This window comes from Mytilus californianus, unplaced genomic scaffold (assembly GCF_021869535.1).
Source record: "Mytilus californianus isolate M0D057914Y unplaced genomic scaffold, xbMytCali1.0.p SCAF_20, whole genome shotgun sequence".
In the NCBI taxonomy this organism is placed as follows: Eukaryota; Metazoa; Mollusca; class Bivalvia; order Mytilida; family Mytilidae; genus Mytilus; species Mytilus californianus.
In genome coordinates this window covers 4,722,142-4,736,685 of record NW_026262669.1, presented here as the reverse complement: position 1 = coordinate 4,736,685, position 14,544 = coordinate 4,722,142, and positions in this window count along the sequence as shown.

Below are 14,544 nucleotides of genomic sequence, written 5' to 3'. Positions count from 1 at the left end.
GGCGTCCAATTACACTTTTGAACTCAACATACAAACTAGCTTCTAGTTGTATAGCTGAGAGGATAAAGTCAGTTCTAAACAGAATTATTGACTCTGATCAAACAGGCTTTATCCCGGGTAGATTTATTGGGGAGAACTGTAGACTTATATATGATATTTTACACTTTACAGAAGAAAATGATATCCCTGGTATATTATTACTCATTGATTTTGAGAAGGCCTTTGACTCTATATCATGGGCCTTTCTCTTTGAAACACTGAAGTATTTTAATTTTGGAGACTCTATTATGAACTGGATAAAAACATTTTATAATGATATTACATCTACTGTCACCCAGAACTGCTGTCTGTCAGACTTTTTCCGTGTGGAGAGAGGCTGTAGACAGGGGGATCCTTTGTCTCCTTACCTTTTCTTGCTATGTGCTGAAATATTAGGCATTTTAGTAAGAAGTAGTGATGAGATAAAGGGTATTACGATAGATGATTCAGAGTATATCTTGTCTCAATATGCAGACGACACATCACTTATTTTAGATGGGTCGCCTTCCTCACTGGATGCATCTCTCCGTATATTACAATTCTATGCTGAGATATCAGGACTGAAAATTAATTTAGACAAAACAAACGTTATATGGATAGGTAGTAAAAGACATAGTCAAGACAAAATATGTGTAAAGTGGGGACTGAAATGGGGTTTCAGTACCTTCAAATTATTAGGTATCACTTTCTGTGTTGATTTAGATAGAATGTTAAATCTAAACTATGCTCCTCGGATACAAGAAATAGAAAAAATATTACAAAAATGGTCAAAACAGTCACTTACCCCGTTTGGTAAAATAACAATTATAAAGTCACTAATTATATCAAAATTAAATCATCTGTTCCTGTCCATCCCAGGTCCAGATGATAATATGATACGTCAACTTAATAGTAAAATTTATTCATTCATTTGGGATGATAAGCCTGACAAGATAAAGCGGGATCTTCTATGCCAAGAATACTTTAGAGGGGGCCTAAAAATGATTAATTTGAGACATTTTATACAAGGGTTAAAACTTACTTGGGTTAGAAGATTATTTAAGTCAAAATCCAAATGGATCCAATTATTTACCTCCACCCAAAATATAAATTTTACAGAGTTGGCTTATTTTGGAATTATTAAAAAATCAAAAAACAAATTTTGGGATGAAGTTTTTCATGCCTGGAAAATTATGTCAAAACTCAGACATCCATTTCATTTTGAGGAAGTCATTTCGACATCTATATGGCATAACGAACATATTAAAATTGATAACGTCAGCGTTTACTATAAAAATTGGTCACATCATGGGGTATGGACTGTAAATGACCTGTTAGATGAACATGGAAATATATTAACATATGAAAATATTGAAATTATGTATAATTTCAAACCCATGTTTCTACAGTTTTATGGGCTTATATTAGCACTAAAAAAATGGCTACAAGCCATTGGAATCAACACCGAAAGAGAGAAAAAACATCAGGCTATTATACCTTTCAACATTAATATTTTCTTTAAGTCCGAAAAGGGCTCAAAGGACATGTATACTATTTTAAATCAAGGAACTTTACCTATAGATTTTGTAGCAGAAAAAAAATGGGAAGGTATTCTTAATAAAGTTATAGAAAATTGGAAAAAAATACACTTGTGTGTTACCAAGGTTTCAAAAAATACTAGGTTATGTTGGTTTCAATATAGAATTATTCATTATATCTTAGGGACTAATGCTCTTCTCTTTAAAATGAAACTTGTTAACTGTAATTTGTGTACACTTTGCAAGGAAGAGCTTGAAACTATAGAACATTTACTTTGGGGTTGTCATATTGTAGCCGACATTTGGCACAATCTAAATTCTTGGATTTTCGATATAGTTCATATAGAAATTCCACTAAATTTGAATATTGTCATTTTTGGCCTCTATGAAAATTATAAATTGAATTTTATTAAAAATAAAGTTATCTTACTGACAAAGTATTTCATTTACAGATGTAAGATGCAAGATATAAAACCTCATATTAAAGGTCTTCAAAATTACATAAAAGAAAACTTGATTTTAGAGAAACATATCTCTTCAAAATATTTAAGTATGGAAGAACACAACTTGTACTGGAACCCCTGGGCTAAGATCATTAATTAAATTTAAATTAGGTTAATGTATATACATATGTGTATATATATGAGTATTTGAAAGAACTTGTATACTGGTAGTTATACCATATGCTTGCTCTACTATTACTATTATTACTATATTAATGAAAATGTTATTACTATACTTCATTCATAGATTTCATAGTGTTAGTCCATAGAATGCTTATCATGCTTATTTATTTCACTTGCTTGATTATTGTACCACAAGATAAATATATGTTGATACCTGTAAATTCATGAAGAAAAATAATAAATTATAAAAAAAAAAACAAATAATTTCTACGTTTCTTGTACAACTACAGTAAAACGTGTTCATTTGTGGAGATTGTACTCCAATTTTTTTTTTGTAGAGTTATTTGATGCCATCATCAAATACATGTGTTACAATCATGCCAGTATAACGTTTGTTTCAACATTTTGGTCACACAAATAGTAAACATTGAAAAAAGAGAATAAAATAGAAATTCTCTTTTTCAAATAGATTGCGTTTATAATCATGATAAGGATACAGATGCTTACACTTTTGTTTGCATTGAATAAGAATGCAATTATTGTTTTATTCAAAACTTAAAGGAATTCATGAACAATCATTTGATTTGTGTTTTTGTTAACATCAATATGGGTTGTTTTTCATAAAATATAATAATTATGTAATGCGTTGCTAAATTTTGTTTATATTATTTGAAAATGTCAATATATCTTCTTTTTATAAAAACATTATGCACTGTTGTTTGCAATCAGTTATTCATAATGCCTCTGGCTGGGTTATTTCTTTATTTTAATTAAACTAATGAACCTCTATTGTATTTCGTAAATTATGATGAATACAACAAATAAGATAGTAAAATTTTAAAATTGTGGTTTTCATAAGATATGATCAATAAAAAGCATAATAAAAATACCAAACTTAAAAGCATATTCAAAACGGAAAAATCCAGTATGACTGCCAAACTCATTTGCTAACAATCAACGGAACAAGTGTAAAACCATTGTTGTATTCCTGACTTGGTACAGGCATCTTCCGAAGAAAATGGTGGGCTAAACCTTGATTTAGAGCTAGCTAAACCTTAAAAAATCTTAGTAATTTAAATGCAACGGAAATAATTGAACAATACAAATTCATATGGTTTTTTCAAAGATGTTTGACATCAACCTGTTTCTCTCTTCTATAACATGCATGGTTAAAGTGATAAATTCGATCATAAAAACATTCAATGTAATTTTTTTTTTCAACAAACCGAAACTTAATAAGTGCCCAAAATTCAATGAATAATGTAGTTAGAAAACAAAATCGTTAAATTTGTACAGACCAAATGCTTCCGAATTGATTCATTCTTTGCATAGAATTAACCATGCACTGACAGTAGTAATATATTATACCATAAAACAATATAACAAAATATACCAGGATAAAAATTATATATGCCAAACGCGCCTTTCGTGTACAAAAGAGGCGGAAGATACCAAAGAGACAGTCAAACCCAAAGGTAGAAAATAAACAACTGACAACGCCATGGCTAAAACCTAAACTGACAAAAAGACACCAAACAGTAAACAAAACACACAAAACCGGATGTGATTTTATGTACTGTTTGTTGATGATTTACCTTCATGGAAAGCGTTCAAACCAGAAATGTTTAAAGCCAAGGATTTATGATAACCGAATGAGTTGAAGTATGCGACCATAGGGAACATGTAGTTCAGTAGTTGTCGTTGGTTCATGTCTGTTATATTTGTTTTTCGTGAATTGTTTTGTTGCAAATTAGCAGTTAGTTTTCTCAATTGAATTGTTTTATATTGTTCATGTCGGGCTCTTTTATAGCCGACCATACTGTATGGATGTTTTGCATTGTTGAATGCTGTATGGTTGCCTATGATTACTTACATTCACTTCATTTGAACTTTGATGGATAGCTGTCTCATTGGCAATCATACCACATCTCCTTATTTTTATATATACAAGGTTAACTTTATTTGTATGTGTTGAAACATAAGTTTCTTTTTTAATGATTTCTAAATCTATTAAGCGAAACTTTGAAATCATACAAATATCACAATTCAATATTTGGCATGATTAATGACAATACTTATTCAATAATCTGAAAGAACAAGCTGTCATCTTAACATGTTAACTTTACTACTTATTCAATTAATTTCTTTGTCGTTTCTGTAATTCATTGCTTAATGGTATGCTGTATTCTATGAATATCTATTTGAATTTTTCAGCCGGTAAGTGTCAAGTAGCAAACAGATAAGTATAGCGTACAATTATATTTGCAATTCAAAATATAACGATATTTATACAATGGTGTTAGTAGAATAGTTAAGTAAAACAATAAACATACCATGAAAATGTTGTGTGATAGACGTGCGTTCCGTCTACAAAAGAGGCGGAAATACCAAACAGACATTCAAACTAATTAGTCGAACATAAACTGACACCGCCATGGCATGAACCTCTACAGACAAAACGACAAACAACAGTATACAACAAACAAAAAACCAGGATTGATGTCATGTGCTGTTTTCTAATTTTACCTTAACGGGAAACGCTCAAAGCAGAAATGTTTAAATCAAGGGACGTATACTAATTAACATAGTTCAAGTATATAACCATAGAGAACATACACGAAAATAATTATATCAACTTAATGTCAACATTACTTGAGGGTATTAAAACCGAAGTTTCTTTATTATTTCTAAATTTATAAAGCGACACTTTAAAATCATACAAATATTACATTTCAATATTTGGAATGACTAATGACTTTACTATTGAATAATCTGACAGACCAAGCTGTCATCTCGAAATGTTCTACTATCACTTTACTACAAAATCAATTAATTCAATTTTCGTTGTAATCATTCATTGCTGTATAGTATGCTGTATTCTATGAATATTTATTTGAATTTTTCAGCTTGTAAGTGTCAAGGAGCAAACAAATAAGTATACCGTACAATTATCTATGCAATTCATAATATAACGATATTAATACAATGGTGTTAGTAGAGTAGTAAAGTAAAACAATAAACATACCATGAAAATGATGTGTGATAGACACGCGTTCTGTCTACAAAAGAGGCGGAAATACCAAACAGACATTCAAACTAATTAGTCGAACATAAACTGACAACGCCATAGCATGAACCTAAACAGTCAAAACGACAAACAACAGTATACAAACAACAAAAAACCGGGATTGATTTCATGTGCTGTTTTCTAAATTTATATTAACAGGAAACACTCAAAGCAGAATTTTTTAAATCAAAGGACGTAAAATATCAACATAGGTCAAGTATATGACCATAGAGAACATACACGAAAATAATTATACCAACTTAACGTCAACATTACTTGAGGGTGTTAAAACCTAAGTTTCTTTATAATTTCTAAATTTATAAAGCGACACTTTGAATCATACAAAAATCACATTTCAATATTTGGCATGACTAATGACTTTAGTATTGAATAATCTGACAGAACAAGCTGTCATCTCGAAATGTTCTACTATCACTTTACTACAAATTCAATTAATTCCATTTTCGTTGTAATAATAAATTGCTAAATGGTATGCTGTATTCTATGAATATTTATTTGAATTTTTCAGCCCGTAAGTGTCAAGTAGCAAACAGATAAGTATAGCATACAATTATATTTGCAATTTATAATATAACAATATTTATATAATGGTGAACGTAGTGTTGTAGAGTAAAACAATACACATACCACTTTAAGAGAGAAATAGTCGAAAAAAGTATTTAAAAAATGGTTGGTAAAATACTATTATCTGCTTTTCTTTAAAACATCCCTTTTGGAAAGAGAATAAGAAAATATATTTTTAAATTATTGTTGTCAAGTATTGAAATATGAGAATATATTATGAAATAATATGACTTGATTATGACAGGCGATTAATAGTTTATAAAGCTTGAATCATGTGATTATTTATGCAGCCACTGAATATGCTAATTACGTGAAAATATCCAAATTTTTCCTAGTTTCACATCTTGGTATGTCCTTATGTTTGTATTAGGGAGACAGTAGTTAACCGATGTCCAAATTGTGACTATATGTTTAGTCTTGTTTATTCTTTTTGATTATACTTATCATTTAATTGCTTTTCAAAAAATAGAATGTTGTGCTACATACCATGTATATACTCCTGATTATGCAGTAACTACTCATCAATAGGCGATCAGCAAAAGAACATATCGATGGGTTAATGCCACAACCTCGTAACTACAAATTTGTCACTTTTCAGAAACTGACATACAAAGTTTGACTGTAAATGTAAATTATATTTTACTTCAGAAATGTATCAAATTAACTTAGATTGAAGAAATAGACATAGTTATTATCCTTTTATAATTTGATGCTAATTGGATGTCAAATAAGAGATAAAATTGCACTTGAAATGTTTAACGGATATAGGCATTCCATAATGATTAAATGTAATGCAGATGTTTTTGTCAAAAGGTCGTAACTAGTGATAATAGGTTTAAGCTCTGTGGTATATCATATTTTTAATGTTGTTTGATAAGCATCATTGCATTTGCAAGCGATAAGAGATTGTGGAATTAGAAAAACGAATAAATATAACTAGCTAATTTTTATTTATTTTGAATGATATGATGTGAAATAATTCAAAATAACACTTGATATAATTAAACATTGTTAAATGAAATAAAAAAAAAAACACAAGATGATGTAATTAAAAGGAAAACTGTACACAAAGTAATAATGTAAAGTGAATTTGAAATACATAAATATATACACACGTTTGAAAACAAAATTCTTTTTTTTTTGTCAAACTGACAAAATATTTTTCCATTCATTTTTTTCTTTCAAGCGGTTACAATATTTTAAGAATTTATGGTAATGAACGATCTTTTATTGTATGTATAATACTCTTTTGTACTAAAACACATGATGTAATTATAATTATATACATAAAGAAATTGAATTGATGAATGTATTGTGTGAAGTAGTTTTCATTGAATCTCAAAGAAGAAGAAAAATAAAGTTCCAATAGAAAAAGATTGGATGTTGTTAATAAAACAAAATATAGTAATTTTGCTTAAAATTGAAATCATAATCTAATTTGTTTATCGTTTTTTTTAATCATTTTTATTCCTTCAGCAGATGGAGGAATAAGGACTTATTTAAACTTTCCTTTTAGAATATTCATTTTCTTCCAAAATTAACAACTTTCTTATGTTTCCTTAGACATTAGTAGCAATTAAAATAGACTAAAAAAAACAATTTATGTGATTACAATAAATTATAACACAGCAAAAATCAATGCATTTCCTACAGTTAAGTGAAAGGAAAATTAAATACATGATTCACTATACAAGTTAATGTTATAAATGGCGCAATTTTCCATCTTCTCATTTTTCCCATCAGTTTTATTATAACCGATAAACCAAGATTGTTAGATTTGTTTTTGTTTTGAAGACAACTGATGCAGTTTTCAGTCTTAATCATTATTCTTTTTCGGAGTCAATTTCATCCTCCTCAAAATCCGGATCTGGGAGTATATCTGGTGTCTTGTTGTCAGACGGTAATCCTTTGTAGAAGCTGTGGTACTCGCTTGGGATAACACCAGTTTTACAAAGATTCAGTAAATCTTTCTTTTTAGCAGCAGATACCGTCTGTTTAGCTGAATATCTCTTAGGTATCTCCATTACATTTACCGGACGACCTTTTCTCGTCTTTTCTGTAACTCTCATTTTTCGGAACGAATCATCAAATTTATGTTTAAAGGATATGTGATCTGGATCTTTCTTTTCAAATCTCAACCATCTCATTTTCAGCCATTTGATTTTTTTTCCATTTATGTCTTCTTTTCTGTATCGAAAAATTTGTTTCTGAAGTGCTTTGAAGTCGTATATATCTTCAAATGTAAGAGGAACTATCAAATATGGATCCTTCCTCCTGGCCATGCGGATAACCGTTGACCATTGCTGTGGAACATAAATCTCGGTCTTTTTTTTAGCAAATTCAATGGCAGAATGCATACTGTCACATTCCATCTGAGTGTGTCCACTTTCTAGGAATTTATGGTCAATTGTTTCAATATTTGGAAGTGTTGTAACAGCATGCATTAGGCAAGTAGCTATGAACTGATTCCTATTCTGACCAGCACATGCATCAGAATACAAAATAACATGTTTGATGTTTCGTTGGAGTGACATAAGCTGGAGGTACAAACACGTTCCAATTTCACAAGAATTATGCTCGACTGTAAAATCAGTAATATCAACCTGCCTGGTTGAAGAGTTATCATTTGGGTTTATTGTAGTAATATTGTGTATAACTTGAATAATCAAGTCATCTTGGTGTAATAATTCGTTGGTAACAACAGTCTCTCTGCTTCTGGAATCATATTCAGGATTGAATGTATTCGCAGTAACATCAGCTTGTTGGCTAGTTGATTCAGTATCAGGGTTAACGGCAACATCAGCCTGTTGGCTAGTTGTTCCAGTATCAGGGTTGAAAGTTACACCAGTCTGTTGGCTAGTTGATTCAGTATCAGGGTTGAAAGTTACATCAGCCTGTTGGCTAGTTGATTCAGTCTCAGGGTTGAAAGTTACACCAGTCTGATGGCTAGTTGATTCAGTATCAGGGTTGAAAGTTACATCAGCCTGTTCGCTAGTTGATTCAGTATCAGGATTGACAGTTACATCAGCCTGTTCGCTAGTTGATTCAGTATCAGGGTTGAAAGTTACATCAGCCTGTTGGCTAGTTGATTCATTATGGGGGTTGAAAGTTACATCAGCTTGTTCGCTAGTTGAATCAGTATCAGGATTGACAGTTACATCAGTCTTTTGGCTGGTTGATTCAATATCAGGGTTGACAGTTACATCAGCCTGTTGGCTAGCTGATTCAGTATCAGGATTGACAGTTACATCAGTCTTTTGGCTAGTTGATTCAGTATCAGGATTGACAGTTACATCAGTCTGTTGGCTAGTTGATTCATTATCGGGGTTAACAGTAACATCAGCCTGTTGGCTAGTTGATTCATTATCAGGTTTGTCACTAACCTCAGTCTTCTGGTTGAATTTAACTTTGGTAGAAACAGTCTGTTCCATTAGGTTTACACTATTAGTATTATCAATACTCACAGCTTCTTCTGGTTGGTCAGCTCCTGTCACATCAAGTTCAATGGCAGTCATAATTTCCTCCCAGTCATCATCTGAGGACCACTGTGTTTCTGCCATATTTTTAAATATCTACAACAGATACAAAATATATTGCAGATATTTTCATTCAAACAATTTTTTTTAAAAAGGCACATATATTCTTAGTTTAAACACAGTTTATTAATGACTACTTAATTTTCTTATATATGAAATAAACACGTACAAGTTTTTTGTATTCGAAGTGCTTAACATTAAAAAGCCAATAGTGTTGAAATGAATAGCAACGTTAGAAGTTACTTGACAAAAAAGGTCCTAAATAGAAAAGTAAAATATTTACAAACATATCTTGAAAAGGTGTTTATTTGTGAAAGTTATCATGAAGGAGTAATTCAAAGATTTCGTTTGTTGTTTGTTTATAATCAAGTGAGATTTAACTTAAATTTTATTTTTTAGTTATGAATTCTTTTTATATATAAATTTATATTTTCTTACATACTAATGAAACCTTTTTTCTTTGAAAAAAAAACTATATCATGATTGATATTTAGCATTTAAAAAAATATACTTTAGATACTTTATTTGTATATTATGTTAATTAATGGATTCATTTTTCCATATACATCCTTTTCCGTATTAACTTACCAAATGATACCTTTATGCATACATTTTTTTCTTTTTCTTTTTTCTCTTGTCTCAAATAATATATCTCCAACTGCAAAAACAAAAAGGATGAACAATATGATATTAATGAAAATTAGATAGATGCAAACATATTGAATTTAAAATTATTTTTTTTATATTTCTTTCTTAGGAAACAGATTTAGTGAAAATAAATCGTACGTTAATTTAATGTTTTGTAATAATACCAATTTTAATTACAGATAAGAATTACAATGTTAATTTAAATATAATTAAATTAAAAATAAATTATTTATTTTAATATTCATTATATTAAAACAATAAATACATACCTTTTCCTAATTTGCTGCTTTTTTGCTGAATATCAAAATTCCATGTCAAAAGCCATCATCAATCAAAACAATTACTTGGTTTAATCTCAGTTGATGTTTATATTATCTAATATGAGGTCATGCCAGTAACACTTAATTGACATTACTTGTTTGATGACCTGCTGATATTCACATTTCGTTTACAGCTGCAACCCATTATCTGATGTTGTGGGGGAAATGGTATTAGGTGTTGAATAAATAAATTAAAATGTCAAATGCAATAAGCAAGTATTTCTAGTTACAGTGTTATGGCATATGTATATTCAAACAATTTTTGTTAATAGGAATGCAACACACCTTATCTATATATATTGTTTTGTGGCGCTCGGTGCAAGCTATTTAATTTTAACTATGAATCTTTCATTTACATAGTAATACGAGATAAGTCATTCATGCTGGCAGACTTTCGTTATCAAACCGATAATAGATTGATGAACATGTCAATTAAAAAATTATTTTATAACCAATTGCTCTAAAAAAATTAGAGAATATTCTTTAACACTTTTGTGTTTAAAAAATCAATAAATCTCAAAACTGCAAAATTTTCAGATAAGTGGTTGTTGCATTAAACCCTCGATATCATTATCAATATGCTAGTATTTTCATAATATACATTTCAATTTGTTTTTCTACTATGATTGGTTTATAATTTACTACTGGACACCATAGATACAGAACACCTGTAGACAAAATTGATGCTATCGTGAATTTTGTTACACTCTGAAAGAGATGATGACGTTACAACTATTTTTGGGATATAGATATTCGTGCTCACCACTTGGTTTGTCATTTTTGATATCTATACTTGGTTTGAATAGCTATCACATTCAAGAAAACACTGTTTCTAGTTAAGAAAACTAAAACACTTCAAAACAATATGCTGGACATATTCAGTAAAATTTATAAACTGTTTTTTTTTGTAGATGAGTATTTGCTGGATTATGATTGTCTTAAATTATTCCTGAGATTTTAAACTTGTATTTTTTTTCGTATTGTTCAGTCCAATGTAGGTGTTATCTACTCTAAAATATAAGTATATTGCGACTATTTTACAAAAAATGAAGAATGAAAGAACAAAAGATAGTGAATGTTGTGTATGGTGTTTTATTGAAATTGGACAATATAAAAACAGTTCTAATCAATAAAGACGCAATTATATAGAAGTTACAAAACCCATTCAAATATTAGAAACATGCGATATTTTGATCAGTAGACAATACAATTCATATTGTTGATTTTAGATATCCTTCACAACACCTTGTGTTTTCTCTATATCGTGATTGTTTTAAATTATTCCTCAGATTTAAAACTTGTATTTTCATTTATATTTTTCAGTGCACCGTAAGTGTCATGTACCATAAAGATAAGTATACTGTGATTAGTTTACAAAACATGAAAAATGAAAGGACAATAGATAGTGAATGTTGTATATGGTGATTTATTGAAATTGGCAAACATAAAAAATGTTCTAATCAATAAAAACGCAATTATATAGAAGAAACAAAACCCATTCGTATATTAGAAGAAATGCGATATTTTGATCAGTATGATTTTAAATGAAATGTTAAGTAGTCTAAATTCAAACGTGAACAAATAGACAATACAATTCGTATTGTTATTTCTAAATATCTTTAACAACACCTTGTTTTTTCTCTAGTATTATAACAAAAAATATTATTAAATACTTTCGTAAATATGTTCAATGTGATATTTTTTTTTTTTTTTTTTTTTTACAAATCTAAATGTTATTAATGTCTTTAATCCACGAATAATACATTGAAACAAAAAGATTGATAACTTTATTTAAACAAAATGCTTCTAACTTGATTTAAGGTAAGTCATTTGAATACCACCGCGCATAAAACTTGCGCAACTACGATCCGAAGACTGTCAGATGTTGAAATATTATTTGGGGATTGATTTATGAAAATATGTTTTTTTACTATTAAAGAGGTAATTTATTTATTAATAAATGATCAAAAACTTAATCATTATTTTATAAAGATCCTTTTCCAACGCATTTTATATTTACGACTTTCTACCGGAAACTCGAAATTCTTCAGCGTCGATCAACCGGAAAATGTAAATATCAACACTCCAACGATTTGAAATGGTATTTTTAAAATTTAAAATGGGTAAATTTTCGACAAACAAATTAATAAGCAAATCTGCGTCGTTTATGAAAATCAGACATCAGAAAAGTCAGAGTAATTCAAATTTGGCATCTGGAATAAGAGAGGAACACGATTATTGTGTTACTGTTAGTGACAATTTAAATGTTATAAAACTTGTATCAAATATCGCCGGAGGCAGAAGTGATGAAGAAGATGAACTTATATATGATAGAACTGATATACTACCAGACAACCTAGTTCCTTTAAATTTTTGTAGATTTATTATTGAAATTGATCTGATTATTCAAGGCCTTGAGTCATGTTCAAATTGTATGAAACCCCTTCATCTGAAGGATTCATTAGGTGTTTTACCAAGAGGGTTAGGAGGATGGCTTTACATAGAATGTAAGCAATGTATTCGAGTTAAGAAAATCCCACTGTCAAAGCGTCATTTTACAACACCGAGCAAAAGGGGTCCAGGAGTTTTTGATGTAAACACCAAAATTGCAACAGGTACATGAATGGCACTCTGAAAAATTATAACTGTATGTTTGTGTTACTTTTTCATTTTTGTTATATATGTGATCAATAAATGATTTTTTTTCTTCAGGTTTAATTCAGTCATGATTTGAAGATAGAAAAATATTAACATGCATATACATGTAACCCTTTTCTTGGTGGGTCATGGAGAAATTTGGCTTAAACAGTTACCCCATTGTAAATTGTGTTTGACATAAATCTGTTTTAAAGGCCTTAAAATGCAGTACTGTTATATACATGTATGACATTGACAGCCAAAAAGGAAAGGGATATCAGAAATTGATTTTGGTGAACTGATTAAAATGATGCATCCACATGTACATGTCATGCATGTACAATAAAAACAACATAAATAAAGTGGATGTAAGCAATTAAAGGCAACCATAATACCTTCAACAAGGAGAAAAATTGATGTCATGGCATAGTCAGCTATTTAATACCTGACATGAAAAATATAAGACAATTCAATTATGAAGACTATAGAGTATAGACAGACTAATTTAAAACCAAGAAATTGATGAAAAACCTATATGACAGACATGAACCAACAACAACCACTGAACTTGATTGTACAGTCTCCTGACTTGGGACAAGCACATTAAGAATGCTGATGGGTTAATGAGTTCGTGAGTGCTCAATTCCCCTAACAGCTAGGACTGTGCATTGTGAAAGAAACTAGTAAATCAGTTGATTTTCTTTCCTTGCCATGCTGGTTTCCGTGTCAAATGGTGGAATCTGAAGAGAATAGTTTACCATTTGTTTAATCTGTAATTTTAAATTGAACTGATGGAAACCTGAAGAGAATGATGTACAATATGTTTTGCATGGACATTTCAGAGAAGACTGTTGATTGTTTTATTTTCATTGGTAAGCATTTTTTGAGATCAGTACATGATATATTTAAACTAGTGTCAAAGATTAAATAATGTAAAATATTTTGTAGATACAGAAGTGCTGTCTACTTAATTAAGGACTGCTTACTAAATTGTTAATTACAATCAGCTTGTTTATTTATGTCAACTGTTTGTAATTCTTTGTTATTAAGCAGCTCCTATAAACACTTTATAAAATTGGAATGGCTCCATGTGTGGCAAAAAATTGTTTGATAAATTAGGTAAAGTATAAATAATATAATAAACAATAACCATGCATAATTACAGCTATTTCATGTACTGATGTCAGAGGTCTTCCAGATTTGTGTTAATTTCATTATACTTTTTCTTTTTCCTATATTTAAAATTTTAAAACACAGACATATTGAAAGAAACATATATGGGTTTGAAATTACAAATTTTAGTAAGATCAGCATAGGAGTTTATATATATATATCTATTAATAAGATTTGTATTGAAAATAAATTAATATTAAACATGTTAAATTACTTGTACACTTTACTCACAAGTTAAACTATTTTTTAAATATAAACCTACTAAATACACTTTATACATGTACTTAACATACACAAATTATAATTTATTATATACATGTATTAACTTACATGTACTTTACACTAAGTCTATACACACACCTTATACTTTTTTATACATTTGTTTGCAATACACTT